This window comes from Nicotiana sylvestris, chromosome 5 (assembly GCF_000393655.2).
Source record: "Nicotiana sylvestris chromosome 5, ASM39365v2, whole genome shotgun sequence".
Lineage (NCBI taxonomy): Eukaryota > Viridiplantae > Streptophyta > Magnoliopsida > Solanales > Solanaceae > Nicotiana > Nicotiana sylvestris.
This window is the reverse complement of record NC_091061.1, coordinates 123,197,690-123,212,117: the sequence shown is the minus strand read 5'-3', so window position 1 is coordinate 123,212,117 and position 14,428 is coordinate 123,197,690.

Here is a 14,428-nt window from a genome sequence, read left to right as displayed (position 1 = left end):
TGAACAATGTATAAGATACTCAAGGCCAGAAGATCGTGAATAGTCCATGCTTCAGATAGAAGGCTAGAAGTACTAGGATTCAATATCCAGGAATGATAGCAGCGTCGTCAGTGGCGCACCTTCTAGCCTATGGTTTCTAAGTATCGAGAGATCTAGCCAAGAGAGTAAAGAAGAGTTAGAGACGAGGTGATGTCGCGCTTGATTTTCCAGAATAACATAAGGAAATCTATGGTGCAAGCAAGTTGAAGGGAGGTTGCGAGTAGTATAAATAGATATGTATAGGTCGCAAGCTAAAGTATGGTAAAGTGACAGGTTTTAGGAAGACAAGAATAAGGACAAGAAAGGGCGAGTAAGAAAGTGACGAGAAACAGATAAGTTCTCGGGATTAAGCCCGTGAAAACAAGAGAGTTGATGATTTCTCGAAGTTATAGAAAGCTCTGTACAGCCTGAATTAACTCAAAGGAGTTACTCATCATAAATAGCATTTAAAAGAGATGGAATGTTGCCCTGATAGTAGAATAAGGGTGTAATTGTGGTAGTTAAAGGATGATGTTTGGGCCTTCGATTGAGTAATGATTTGAAGAGAAAAAGGAAAAGAAGAGACTCATAAATTGTAGGTAATTAAAATACTTGCGTAAGGTAAGTCACATTAGGATGCTATGAAACACAGTTATGGAAGCATGGTATCACCCCTAAATGGATTAGCCTAATTATTTCAGATGTTTCCCGATGAGATGTCAGCCCTAATGATTACGTAAGAAGTCTCAAGTTACCAGTGGTAGATTGCAGATCAATATTGAGGTGAATCAACAATGGATGGATAAAAGTTACAAAGTATGAAATGAGATTAGGCCACTAGTCTTAAGGATAAGCAATGAGAGTAACCTGGAGTTTGGTAGCAGACCTCATTAACGATAAATCAAAGTAAGAGTTATGGTAAAGTATGACCTACCTAGATGCAGTAACGTCATAAGGATGGATAAACGAATATATGAAATAAGGTATAGCAATATTCGTAAAGTACCGAGCGAAGAACTTCAGTATACCTATAGATGCCCAGAGGGACATTTTATCAAGCTCTGTATATGTTTGCAAAGTGAGGCCTAGAGATTGGCCAGAAGCTGGAGCAAAAAGGAGAGAAGAGTTGCATAGGCGCACATACAAGGTCAGTGTCGTATAGGCTGCACGATAGAAGGTAGCATAGTTACGAGATTGGAAAGATTCCGACCACAAGTCGTGGTGTGAGAAAGAGGCCTAAGGGGGGAAAGCCTTGGCCTTTGGGATTCATTCATAGAACAGTTGCCTAGATGGCAAGGAAAGTACTAAAGTATTCGCAAGAGCTATGGACTATGAGAATGATAAGTACATCAGTCAACATTCGAGGAAGAATGTTCCAAAGGGGGGAAATTATGTTACACCCCACGATTTCGTACATGAAAGTACGCCATAAGTAAATTGATGGAAGCTCGGAAATGAGATGTTACATCTCGCATTTTCATATGTTAAAGTTTTATCGTAAGTTAATCGATGTAAGTTCGGGAATGAGATTATTTTGAGATTATAAGTATTATGCTATTTCAAACAAGCGACAAGTAAATTCGTAAAGGTGAAAGGGTAAGCGAATCGGAGAAAGTGAATTTCGTCAAAGTTTGACATTTTGAGATAAATACGGTCCGAGATATAATACCGGATATTTATGGACTAGTGCCATACAAGGTGCCACATGACCATGATAGTAAGATGTATAAAGTGTGTTGAAAGTGAGTAGTATTTTAAATAATTTGAGGTAATTTTTAATTATGTGAATATTTGAATTAATTAATTATTTTGGTGGGAAAATTAACTAAGAATTAAGATTTTGGATAAGGCTAAAGGGCCCTAATGTGGCAGCCCACAAATTCTAAATTTGTGACTCATTAAGCCACCTTTCAAGGTGGCACAATTTGTGAAGTTTAGTGACACCAAGTCTACAAGGTGGGTCCCACACCACCAGATTTAAAAGTCTTTCTAATTCACAAAATTTAAGGCTTACAACTATTTGGTAACATGAAAGGTTTCATCAAAGATAAGAACTTGCTTTATCAACATAAATGCTTCAATCTTTCATACAAAGATTACTTAATACTATAGCAACATGGGATTTGCGTTTCTAAGGGAGTACGGTGCAATCTTTCTCAAGAATATCATATGGATTTCCCTTACTCCAATCTGTTGTTACGTGTTTTATCACAAAAGACGTATGTTAGAAGAATTGTCAAGAGAATTGATCCAGAAATGTTAAGTCTATCCCTTCTTTCTTTTTGGCATGATCTATATGACATGAACGAAATAAGCAAATGCAAAAATTCCATAAATGACTCTATTCATAGAAGTATTAGAGATGTCTATGTTTTTGAATTCCATATGTCTTATTATTCTATCATCTGTTCATGGGTCTCAGAAAATACGTAAAATGATTTTATGATATTAATCAGAGGCACAATGGTCTTATGACACTCCGAAAATTTTTATTGACATACTTCTCATGCATTGCATTCATTTATACATGTATATTGACATATGACCAGACGGTGTTATATACGCGTATATATATATATATATATATGTATATGTATGTATGTATATGGGATATGGGAAAAGGTTACGGCATTATATACGCACCACCACTTGATCAGCTGGTATACGTTGATGATGTTGCCCACAGTGGTCGAGATGAAATGATGGGATGCCCTCAGAGGCCTGATGATCTTATGAAATATGTACCTATGCACGACATGACATTCATACGCATATGCATGACACTATAAGTATTTCATGACTTACAGAGTTATCCAGACTTGCAGGTTGAGTCATTTACTCTATATTTCTTCCATGTCTGTTATGTACTTATCTATGTGCCTTACATACTCAGTACATTATTTGTACTGACATCTTTTTTGTCTGGCGACACTGCGTTTCATGCCCGTAGGTCCCGATAGACAGGTCGAGAGCCCTCCATATAGGCTATCAGCTCAGCGGAAGATGTTGGTGCACTCCATTTTCTTCAGAGTTGGTTGTTGGGTTAGTATAATATAGACGTGTGTTGTTTGGTATGGAGGGACTCTGTCCCGACCTTTATGAAAATTATGTATTCTTAGAGGCTTGTAGACAGATGTCATGTATGTAAAAGACTGTATGGCCTTGTCGGCCTATGTTCAGTATACAAGTGGTTATCTTGGTCTTATAGGCCCATATGTCTTATGTATAAGTTGGTATCACATTTTGTATTCTATTATCTCATGGCAGCCTTCCGGCTCAGTTATCTGTGAAAGTATGACATGAAAAGATACGTTATGATGGTATTTGGTTGAGTAAGGTACCGGGTGCCCGTCGCGGCCCATCGGTTTGGGTCGTGACACCCTTGCTGCAGATTGGTCACCTCTTATTTGTTTAATTTCCTCGGGAGTTGGGAATTTCAGCAACTGATGATATTTTAATGGCACAACCTTCATCTCGTGCAACCATGGTCTCCACATGATAATATTATAAGCCATATTGTCGTCCACCACCTCAAAAAGGGTCGTCTTTATCACCTCCTCAACATCTGTCGGCAGCAGGATCTCTCCCCAGGTTGTAACGCTTGCTAGATTCAACTCGGCGAGGAGTTTTGTGGCCGGACTGATACTTTCGGTGAGCTTGGATTGCTCCAACACTCTCTACTGGATAATATTTTTCGAACTTCCTGGTTCTATCAGAACACGTTTAATTTTAAAATCTAAGATATTTAGAAAGATTACCAAGACATCATTATGTGGTAGCAGCAGTCCATCTGCGTCTTCATCCATGAAAGTAATGTCGTCCTCGGCGACTTCTCGGAGTCTCTTACTATGGGTTATTGACACCTTTGTCTTTTTTGCTGCCGAAAATGTCACACAATTAATCTCGCTCCTCCCGAAGATCATGTTGATCGTTTTTATAATAAATATTTGAAATTATTTTATCTACTTAGTTAATATTAACTACAAGTAAATTTTTATTGTCTTTGATCGAAAATTGATACTTAAAAATAATTTTTAAAAAGCTTGACCAAACATATATTGCTAGTCAAAAGTATTTTTAAAATTTGTGAAACACAAACTGTTTTTCTCCAAAGGTACTTTTTCGGAAAAAAAAAATTTAAATAAAAATTAATTTTAAAAGCTTGACCAAATAGGCTATAATTGTCATTAATAGGTCAAACAAATATTCATTAACTAACTTTACAATAATTAGTAATGGGTATAACAGATATTCACTAACTGAAGGGGGAGGCGCACACACAAACATAGCAGAGCAACTCAAGTGGGAGCCAACAAGGACCGATGGGAAGCTGGAAGTAAACGCGTCAAGTGGCGCAACAATGTCGTGTACACCAAGACTCCAATCTAGGTTCTATTCTCGGGAGTTGGTACATCCTGAAGACACACTCCTTTCTTTTGTATTAGTTAAATTGTTTTCGTGTTTGTGATGAACCGATAGGTCATTTTGAGATTAGCTTCTATTTCCATATTTCGAGACCTCAATTAGCTTCGTTTGGCATTCCTAGACTTGCGTGCGCATTCCGATCTTTTTTCAAAAAAAATTTACGTAAAATTTTAAGAAAATGTGAATTGTTGTCTTTAAAATGACTTGAGTTAACTACGGTCAACATTTTGTGTAAACAGACCAAGATTAATATTATCGTGATTTGGGATTTGGGCATATGCGCGAAATTAAATTCGAAAGTCCCTAACTTGTTTTGACTCATTTTGCTGAAAACTAGCATTTTTGAAAGTTGAAGAATTACTAAGTTTGACTGTAAAGTTGACTTCTTAGCTAACAGGTTCGAATTTTGATGTTAAGAATAGTTTCGTATTTCTATTTGAAACTTGCCTACCAAATTTGGTCCAATTCGAAATTGGTTTGACATGATTCGGACACTTAAACATGAGTCTAGTATTCTTGAGTTTCACTTTGAAAGTTCATTCACTTTGAGGATTGATTAGGAGTTAAGAATCATTATCAAATCAAAATCTTTGAAAATCCCTCAAAATCTCGCTCAAATTCGAGCTCCCAAGCTCTAGTTTTGATAAAAATGGCTAAACCCTCGACTTTGATAAAATGGCTAAATCCTTCTTCACGAACGCGGCAGGACCCTCGCATTCGCGAATCACAACTTCGCCTAGTCTAGTTTTCCTTCATCGCAATTGTGATGAACTTGTTGCGAATGCAGTGACCATCTTCCCCCTCCTACGCGAACGAGGGACCATTTTCGCGAACGCATAGGTATAAGACTTCACATCCTCGCAAATGCGGGAACACCTTCGTGAATGCGAAGCATTAAACTTCCACCAGCCCCAGCTCCTCTTCGCGAACGTGAGATCCCACCCGCGAACGCGAAGAAGGAAACAAGAACTAACCTGCTGCAATTTTTCTGCAATAAATTTAAATTTTATTTTAGTGATTTGATTACGCGAGAAAGTTCATATGATGTTATTACACTTGTGTGCATATTTGTCTTGGAGTTTGAGGGGCTTGGGTGAGTTTCGGACGTGTTTCAGATGCGTTTGGTTAAGGTTAGGATATCTGGTGCTGGTGCTCTACTGTAGATCTCGCATTTGCGAGGTCTAACTTGCAAATGCGAGCCTCGCTTTTGTGAACAATGATTCGCATTTGCGAGCATGGGTTGGATTGTGTGAAACTCGCATTTGCGAGATTTTGTTCGCATTTGCATACTGTGGACCTTCGCATTTGTGAAGGAGGTGGTCGCAATTGCGATCATTGACCACTGTTGACTGCTTCGCTTTTGCGAGGAGTTTGGTCGCATTTGCGAGGGATCTATTTTCGCAATTGCGACCAAAATGTCGCATTTGCGACGAGTGTTCTTCTCAGACAAATTTCGCATTTGCGACCACTTTCTCGTATTTGCGATGTTCGCAATTGCGAACATGATATTGCAATTGCGACATTCGCAGTTGGGTAAAAGAGGAAAAATGAGATTTAGCTCATTTATCACAAACTCTCAACCCTAAACACCCTAGAGGTAATTTTCCAAGAGACTTTTCTTCCTAAATTCATTGGTAAGTGACTTTAATCCATTTCTTTACAATTACCCATTACATTTCATGATATTTTAACATCAAATTTAGGATTTTCATGGTAGAAATTAGGGATTTGGGTAGAATTGGGGATTTTTGTAAAAATTGAGATTTAGACCCCGAATTAAGGTCGGATTTTAAAAAAAATCACATAACCGGGCTTGGAGGTAAATGTGTAGTCGGGTTTTGGTCCGAATCTCAATTTTGACCAAGCAGGCCGGGGGTTGACTTTTTAAAAAATGATCTAAATTGAACCTCTTTCATTTGTGGGTAGTTTCTAAAGTTTATTTTGAATCATTTGTTAATAATTTTCTAGATTTGGTTAGTTTGGAGACTTGTTCAAAAGGCAAGGCCGTGGTTGATTGATTGCTTGAGTTGCGGAGTGAGTTAGTGTTGGGTTTAACCTTGATTTGAGGGAATTAGCAACTCTTGATTATATGCTATGTGAATTATGTGCGTAGCGGTGTATATGTGAGGTGACGAGTGTATATATGCCATCAAAATAATTGTTTCCATGTCTTTCTCGTATTTCATGAATTATTTCATTCTATGCCTTAACTGTTACATGTTTTAATTGCCTTTTATGCCATAATTGTTTACTTGTCATTAATTATTCTTGTATTACATTTTTCATTCCTTCCATGACTATGTGATTAACTACTACTTGCCTTAATTGTCTTACTTGCACACCTTAACTGTCATGTACTTGACTTGTTGTTGCTTTTGTATTAATTGTAGCATTCTTTTGATTAGTACGGGGTTCCTTTATTATTTTGCTTTCATATTCTTTAATTATAGAGGTTCTTGTAAATTGAGCTATTGAATTAATTGCTTTTATTGGCAAAATTTGTGGATCGAGTTGTATGATACAACGGTTGTGGTATGGAGGAATAAAGGAGGATTTTGATATTGATTATAATGATATGGCGGGATCGGGTTGCGCGCCGTAACAATTGTGAATAGATACTTGATATTGATAAATTATGATAGAGTGAAATGAGGGTGGAATATGACATTGATTATGATGATATGGTGGGATTGGGTTGCGCGCCACAACAGATTTTATTTGTTATTCTTGGCATTGACAAAAGAAATTATGGTGGAATAAGGGAGGATTGTGTATGTACAGTGGGATCGGGTTGTGCACCGTAACGAATTGTATATGTTGTACTCATTGTGTTGTTATGTTAGTTTTCAGCCTTTTTATGTGATATTTTGAGGTCTCATATTCTGGGTTCTCTGGTTGCGAGGATTGAGCTCATTTTCATAACTTAACTGCTTTACCGTCCTTTCCTATTTCCTTCCTTGTTATTATTACCATTACAGCACACAAGTTATTGTAAGTGGACCGCCTTAGCCTCGTCACTATTTCGTCAAGGTTAGGCTCGACACTTACATAGTACATGGGGTCGGTGTAGTCATACTATATTCTATACTTTTGTGTAGATTTTTGAGTCGGTCCTAGCGGCGGTCAGTAGATTGCTCGAATCTAGTGCTTGACGGAGATTTTAGATACAGCTGCACAACGTTTGCAGCCCTGAAGTCCCTTTCTACATTACTCTAGCTATTTATTTCAATTCAGACGGTTATGCTTTCATTAAGAATATTATTTGTAGTACTCTAGACGCTCGTGTCTTCGTGACACCAGTTCTGCAATTTGTATTTGGATATCAGTGTTTATCATATTTATCTATCTTATTTCAGTTTATTCAGCTTATTATTTTTCTTTTTGAATGTAATTGATAAAATATTTAATAATTACATCTAACGTTGGCTTGCCTAGCAGGAGAAATGTTAGGCTCTATCACGGTCCCGAGGGTGGGAATTTCGGATCGTGACAGTGTTAGTTTAGGCATTCTACTAGCGTGTTTATTTGTTAGCATGTCATGGGCTGCTTTCCAGACATGCCCCATGACCCCTTGGCCGCGCCCCATGGCGGCCTAGCAAGCCTCGCAATGCCTAGCGCCATGGTCGGCCCCGTGGTCTTGGCTGCGCCAAGTGACAAGCGCGCATGTGCCTCTGTCGCCCCACCGATGCCTCTCGCCAGCGCCCAAGGGCTGGCCATTGACAACAGCGCCGCGCACCCTGACAATGCCGCGCGCGCAGATCCTGATGCCTCGCCAGCGCCCAGCTGCAGGCCCATTCCAACAGCGCCTCGCGCACAGACCCTGATGCCAAGCACCAGTGCCCAGCCTCAGGCCAGCACATCAAGTGTCGCGCGCGCCCACAGCAACGCGCGCGCAGACCCTGACCCGCAAGACAAAGATGCTGCCATCGGACTTAGTTTTTCCTTGTAATAATCTAAGTCCTTTTCATTGTAATCATAGGCTAGTTTACATCATTTTCATTTCAGTGTGCTTCTACAGCTTTATTAGGACTAGTCTTGTAATGTTGGTTTATTTTTTTTAAGCATTATTAAGGGGGACCAAACAATCAAACATTTCAATCAGCATTTTCTGGTGTCTCTCCCCCTCGACACCACATCATTGTAATCATCATTTTCAGTCATCAATAAAATCATCATCAGCATTCAAAACCCAATTCTCTCTCAGCTTCCGCAATTGCTCACGACATTGGTTTTCCCGCACGGCACTGACAATCTAGTCTAGCGTGCGGCGAGGACCTCATTGGCGGACAGCAACCGCACTGACATCGGTTGCTTAGCCTTACGTTGCCCTTCCAAAGATCATCAGGAAGGCGTTGCGTAACAGTTGGTATCAGAGCCTAGGCTCGACATCGGACGAGGGAACATTTGCCATCATCACCATTTCTGACCATGGTGAATCATGGGGAGCGTCTAGCATCCCTAGAAGAGACGGTTGACCGATTACGACCCATCGTAGAAACGGTGCCTGATCAAAGCAACAACCTAGTGCAAAGGTTGGACGACCTGGACCGCCGAATGCGGCAGGCCGAAAATGACATTGCAAACATCAGTCGTGACTCCGACGAGGACCGACAAACGGCAGCCATTGAAACTGCCAATATTCATGGCAAATTTGAGGACCTCCAACAGGAGCGTGCCGACGATTTAGCCCATCAGCAACATGAGGCAGACAGACTAACTGCCATGCAGCAAACCATAAACGACTTGACTGACAAGCTCAACGTTGTCAATGCTGCCTTACAGAGCCTACTTCGAGAAGGCGACCATCACATCAGGGGTGCAGCAAACCTCACCCCCATTCCACAAAAGCTTAAGATACCGGAGCCAAAGCCATACGACGGATCCCGGGATGCTAAAGAAGTGGAAAACTTCATCTTCGACATCGAACAATACTTCGATGCCGTGGGCCATTTGGAGGAATCCAAAAAGGTAGCGACTGCTGCCATGTATCTTCAGGGCGATGCCAAACTTTGGTGGCGGGTCAAATACGAAGCCATCAAGGCCGGTGAAGATACTCTTCAGACATGGGACGAATTGAAGGTAGCCATACGCCTGCAGTTCTTTCCCGAAAATGTGGAATACAATGCAAGGAGAAAGCTACGGGACCTCCGCCACACCAGATCAGTGAGGGAGTACGTGCGCGAATTCTCCGCACTCATGCTAAACATACGCGACATGGGGGACAAAGACAAACTCTTCGCATTCATAGAAGGTTTGAAACCTCATGCCCGTATGGAACTACAGCGACAACGGGTAGACACCCTGCCCAAGGCCATTCAAGCTGCAGAATGCCTTGGCGATTATCATTTGGGAACTCAGAACGACAGGCCCCAGCCGTCTGTCCGAGGGGGATTCAACGGGCACCATCCCAGCAATGGTGGCCCAAGCAAAAGTGGGGGAGATCGGAGTGCATCCAAAACTAAGACTCCTCCCTCCAACAGCAACAGTGCTGCATCCATCAACAACAATCAGGGGAGAAAGCCTCCCTCAGAATGCCGTCATTGCGGCGGGGCACATTGGAACAATGAATGCCCAAACATCAAGGTCAATGCTCATCAGACGGTCGAGGATGAGTTAGACACATCAGACTCATCAGACGACGACCAGGTAGGCGCCTTCAATGCAATTGTTGGCTCTATCCCTCATGCCTTAGCGGGGACCAGTGCATGTCCTCCTAAGAAAACATCAGTCCCGATCACCAGGAAAGGGAAAGAAAAGATGGACGAAGGACCTCCTAAGCAAGCGAGGACCCTAATGTTCGTCGAATTGAAAGTGAACGGCAAGCCCCTTCACGCATTGATAGACACGGGTGCCACCCATAACTACTTGTCATCAACGCAAGTAGAGCGCCTAGGTCTTGTGGTACAAAAGAGCAAAGGCCGCGTCAAGGCTATCAACTCACCACCTCAGACATTGGGTGGAACAGCTACAAATGTCCCAGTGAAACTTGGCCCATACAAAGGAAGCATCGACCTGCGCATCGCAATCATAGATGACTTCGACATCATAGTGGGTTTAGAGTTCATGAGGCAAACCAACACCATTCCGGTACCATTTGCCAACATGCTCCTGATGATGGGAGAAAACGGGGCCAAGCCCTGCACCATACCATGCTTTCCCATAAAGATGGCCGCTGAAAACATCTCGGCCATGCAGTTGGAGAAGGTAGTCAACAGACATGAACCTCAGGTTCAGGCTACCCTTCGCAGCAACAATCAGCCATCATGTCATCGGCCTCAAAAGACTGGTGACGCTCATCATCGTGTGAAGACTTGTCAGCCATGCCACAAGGACAAGTCGGATCACTCATCACAGCCGGGACCCTCGCAGCCATCACATGTCCCTCAGAGACCATGGGAAAGTGTTTCCCTCAGATTCATCACGGGATTGCCCCAAGTCGGCAATCTTGCATCCATCATGGTTGTCATAGATCAGTTCTCAGACTATGCAACTTTCATAGCAGCCCCGCAAAACATCTCAGCAGAAGATACAGCTCGACTCTTCTTCTCGCACATTGTCAAACATTGGGGCCTGCCCAAAAACATTGTTAGTAGGCGCGACTCACGCTTCACTAGCAACTTTTGGACCCATCTCTTCAGGTGCTTTGGGTCAACATTGAGTCACAACACAGACATCCATCCACCATCGGATGGCCAGACAGACCGGTTCGATGACATGCTGGAGGAATATCTCCGCAACTTCGCAACCGGATCACAGAAGCATTGGGTGAAGCTCCTGGATGCTGCTCAACTGTGTTTCAATTCTCAAAAGAGCCATCATACAAACAAGAGCCCTTTTGAAATTGTTACCGGACAGCAACCGCTTCTCCCGCAAACGGTGAATGCATCAACCATGCCGAAATCTCCTCGAGCTGCCAACTTCTCGAGCGAATGGGAGCGCAACATGGAGATAGTGCGGAGCTATCTCATCAGGGCCCAAGAGCGGGCAAAAAGGTTCACCGAACAAAATCTTTGCTTTGCCCAACATCAACCAGGGGACAAAGTAATGCTATGCATCCCAAAGCGGTACTTGTTTGCAGAAAGGACCCATGACCCTCGGCTGCAACAAAAATACATTGGGCCCCTGCCCATTGCAAAACGCATTGGGAAGTCCACATACCAGGTCAAAACTCCATCCTGGTGGAAGATCCATCCAGTCTTCCATGTCAGCCGCATGCAATCATTGCTTCGCTACAACAGCAAGCTCAAAGAACAGAGGGGCGCAGACCTCCCATCCAACAACCATCAGAAACATCATCATCATCATAAGGCTCCGAGGACGGCGCCAACTCAGGTGGGGGAGAATGTCATGGGCTGCTTCCCAGACATGCCCCATGAACCCCTTGGCCGCGCCCCATGGCGGCCTAGCAAGCCTCACAATGCCTAGCGCCATGGTCGGCCCCGTGGTCTTGGCTACGCCAAGTGACAAGCGCGCATGTGCCTCTGTCGCCCCACCGATGCCTCTCGCCAGCGCCCAAGGGCTGGCCATTGACAACAGCACCGCGCACCCTGACAATGCCGCGCGCGCAGATCCTGATGCCTCGCCAGCGCCCAGCTGCAGGCCCATTCCAACAGCGCCTCGCGCACAGACCCTGATGCCAAGCACCAGTGCCCAGCCTCAGGCCAGCACATCAAGTGTCGCGCGCGCCCACAGCAACGCGCGCGCAGACCCTGACCCGCAAGACAAAGATGCTGCCATCGGACTTAGTTTTTCCTTGTAATAATCTAAGTCCTTTTCATTGTAATCATAGGCTAGTTTACATCATTTTCATTTCAGTGTGCTTCTACAGCTTTATTAGGACTAGTCTTGTAATGTTGGTTTATTTTTTTTAAGCATTATTAAGGGGGACCAAACAATCAAACATTTCAATCAGCATTTTCTGGTGTCTCTCCCCCTCGACACCACATCATTGTAATCATCATTTTCAGTCATCAATAAAATCATCATCAGCATTCAAAACCCAATTCTCTCTCAACTTCCGCAATTGCTCACGACATTGGTTTTCCCGCACGGCACTGACAATCTAGTCTAGCGTGCGGCGAGGACCTCATTGGCGGACCAGCAACCGCACTGACATCGGTTGCTTAGCCTTACGTTGCCCTTCCAAAGATCATCAGGAAGGCGTTGCGTAATAGTTAGCTTGATTACGGTCTTGTAGTAGCAACTTCTTTTCTTACATTTTGGCCCTTAGTATACCATAGGTTATAGTGGTTGTGGTTGATGATTGTAGACTAAGGACATGTCCTTGGGTGGGGGATGGGTGCAGGGGGCATGACAGCCTGGCACGGGGCAAGGATGGTAAGGGGTACAAGGGAGCCATTGTGTTGAAAATTCGATCTTGGAACATAGGAACTTTGATGGGGAAGTCTATTGAATTGACTAAGTTTCTCCGGAAGATGAGAGTCAATATAGCTTGTGTCCAGGAGACTAGGTGGGTAGGGACTAATGCGCGGGAGGCGGACGAGTTTAAACTGTGGTACTCATGTGGCATGAGGGGTAAAAACGGAGTTGGCATCTTGGTGGAAGGGAACTCAGGGAGCTAGTGGTAGAGGTTAGGCGAGTGAATGATAGGTGGATGACTATTAAGTTAGCAATTAGAGGGCGTACTTTGAATGTTATTAGCACTTATGCATCCCAAGTGGGCATGGATGAGGAGGTTAAAAGGCGCTTTTGGGAGGGTTTGGATCAGGTTATGCATGGTATTTTACCCACTGAGAGAATATTCGTAGGAGGGATTTTAATGGGCGTACCGGGAAGACTGTTGATGGTTATAACGAAGTGCACGATGGCTTTGATTTTAGGGATAGAAACGGAGGTGGTACTTCGCTACTAGATTTCGCTAAGGCATTCGATTTGATGATAGCGAACTTGAGTTTTCAGAAGAGGGAAGAGCACTTGGTTACCTTCCAGAGTACAATGACCAGGACTTAAATTGATGATCTCCTTCTTAGGAGGTGTGATAAAGGCCTCTGCACAAATTGCAAGGTTATCCCGAGTGAGAATCTCGCGACCCAGTATAAGCTTTTGGTAATGGACTTAAACAATGTGATAATGAGTAAGAAGCGAGTTTGGTGGGTCGATCGAAGATCATGTGGGGAGTCTTGACTAAGGACAAGGCTCAGGAATTGTAGGAGAAGTTGATGGCTATGTGGGCTTGTAGGAGTAGTGGGGACAGGAGTGGTATGTAGATGATGATGGCGAACTGCACTAGGGAGTCTTCGAGATAGGTGTTAGGGGTTTTGAAGGGTTGTGCTGGCGGCCACTACTGGGACTGGTGATGGAATGAGGATGTCCAAAGGAATGTAAAAGCTAAGAAAGTGGCATATTTGAAGCTAGTAGAGAGCATGAACGAGGAGGAGATGAGGACCAACAGAGAAGGTATAAAAAATATAAGAAGGAGGTGAAGCTAGCGGTCATAGAGGCTAAGACTACAACATTTGCTCGTCTATATAATGAACTAGAGGACAAAAAGGTGTTTCGGGTAGACAAAGTGATAGAAAGGAAGGCTCGTGATCTGGACCAAGTGAGGTACATCAAAGACGGGGAAGGTAGAGTTTTAATGGAAGTGGCACAAATCAAGTGAATATGGCAAACTTACTTTCATTAACTCCTGAATGAAGTGGGGACAAGAATATTGTGCTGGGCGATTTGGAGCACTTAGAGAGTCGTCATGATTTTCGATATTGTAGGCGCTTTAGTATTGAGGATGTCACTAATGTTGTACGTAAGATAAGCAGGGGCAGAGCGACCGGGCCAGATAAGATCTAGGTTGAATTTTGGAGGTACGTGGGTAAGGCTGGCTTGGAATGGTTGATTGGGTTGTTTAACATTATTTTTAGGACAAAGTAGATGCCCGAGGAGCAGAAGTGAGTATAATAATCCCATTGTACAAGAACAAAGGTAATATCTAAAATTATAAGAAATATAAGGGTATCAAGTTGATTAA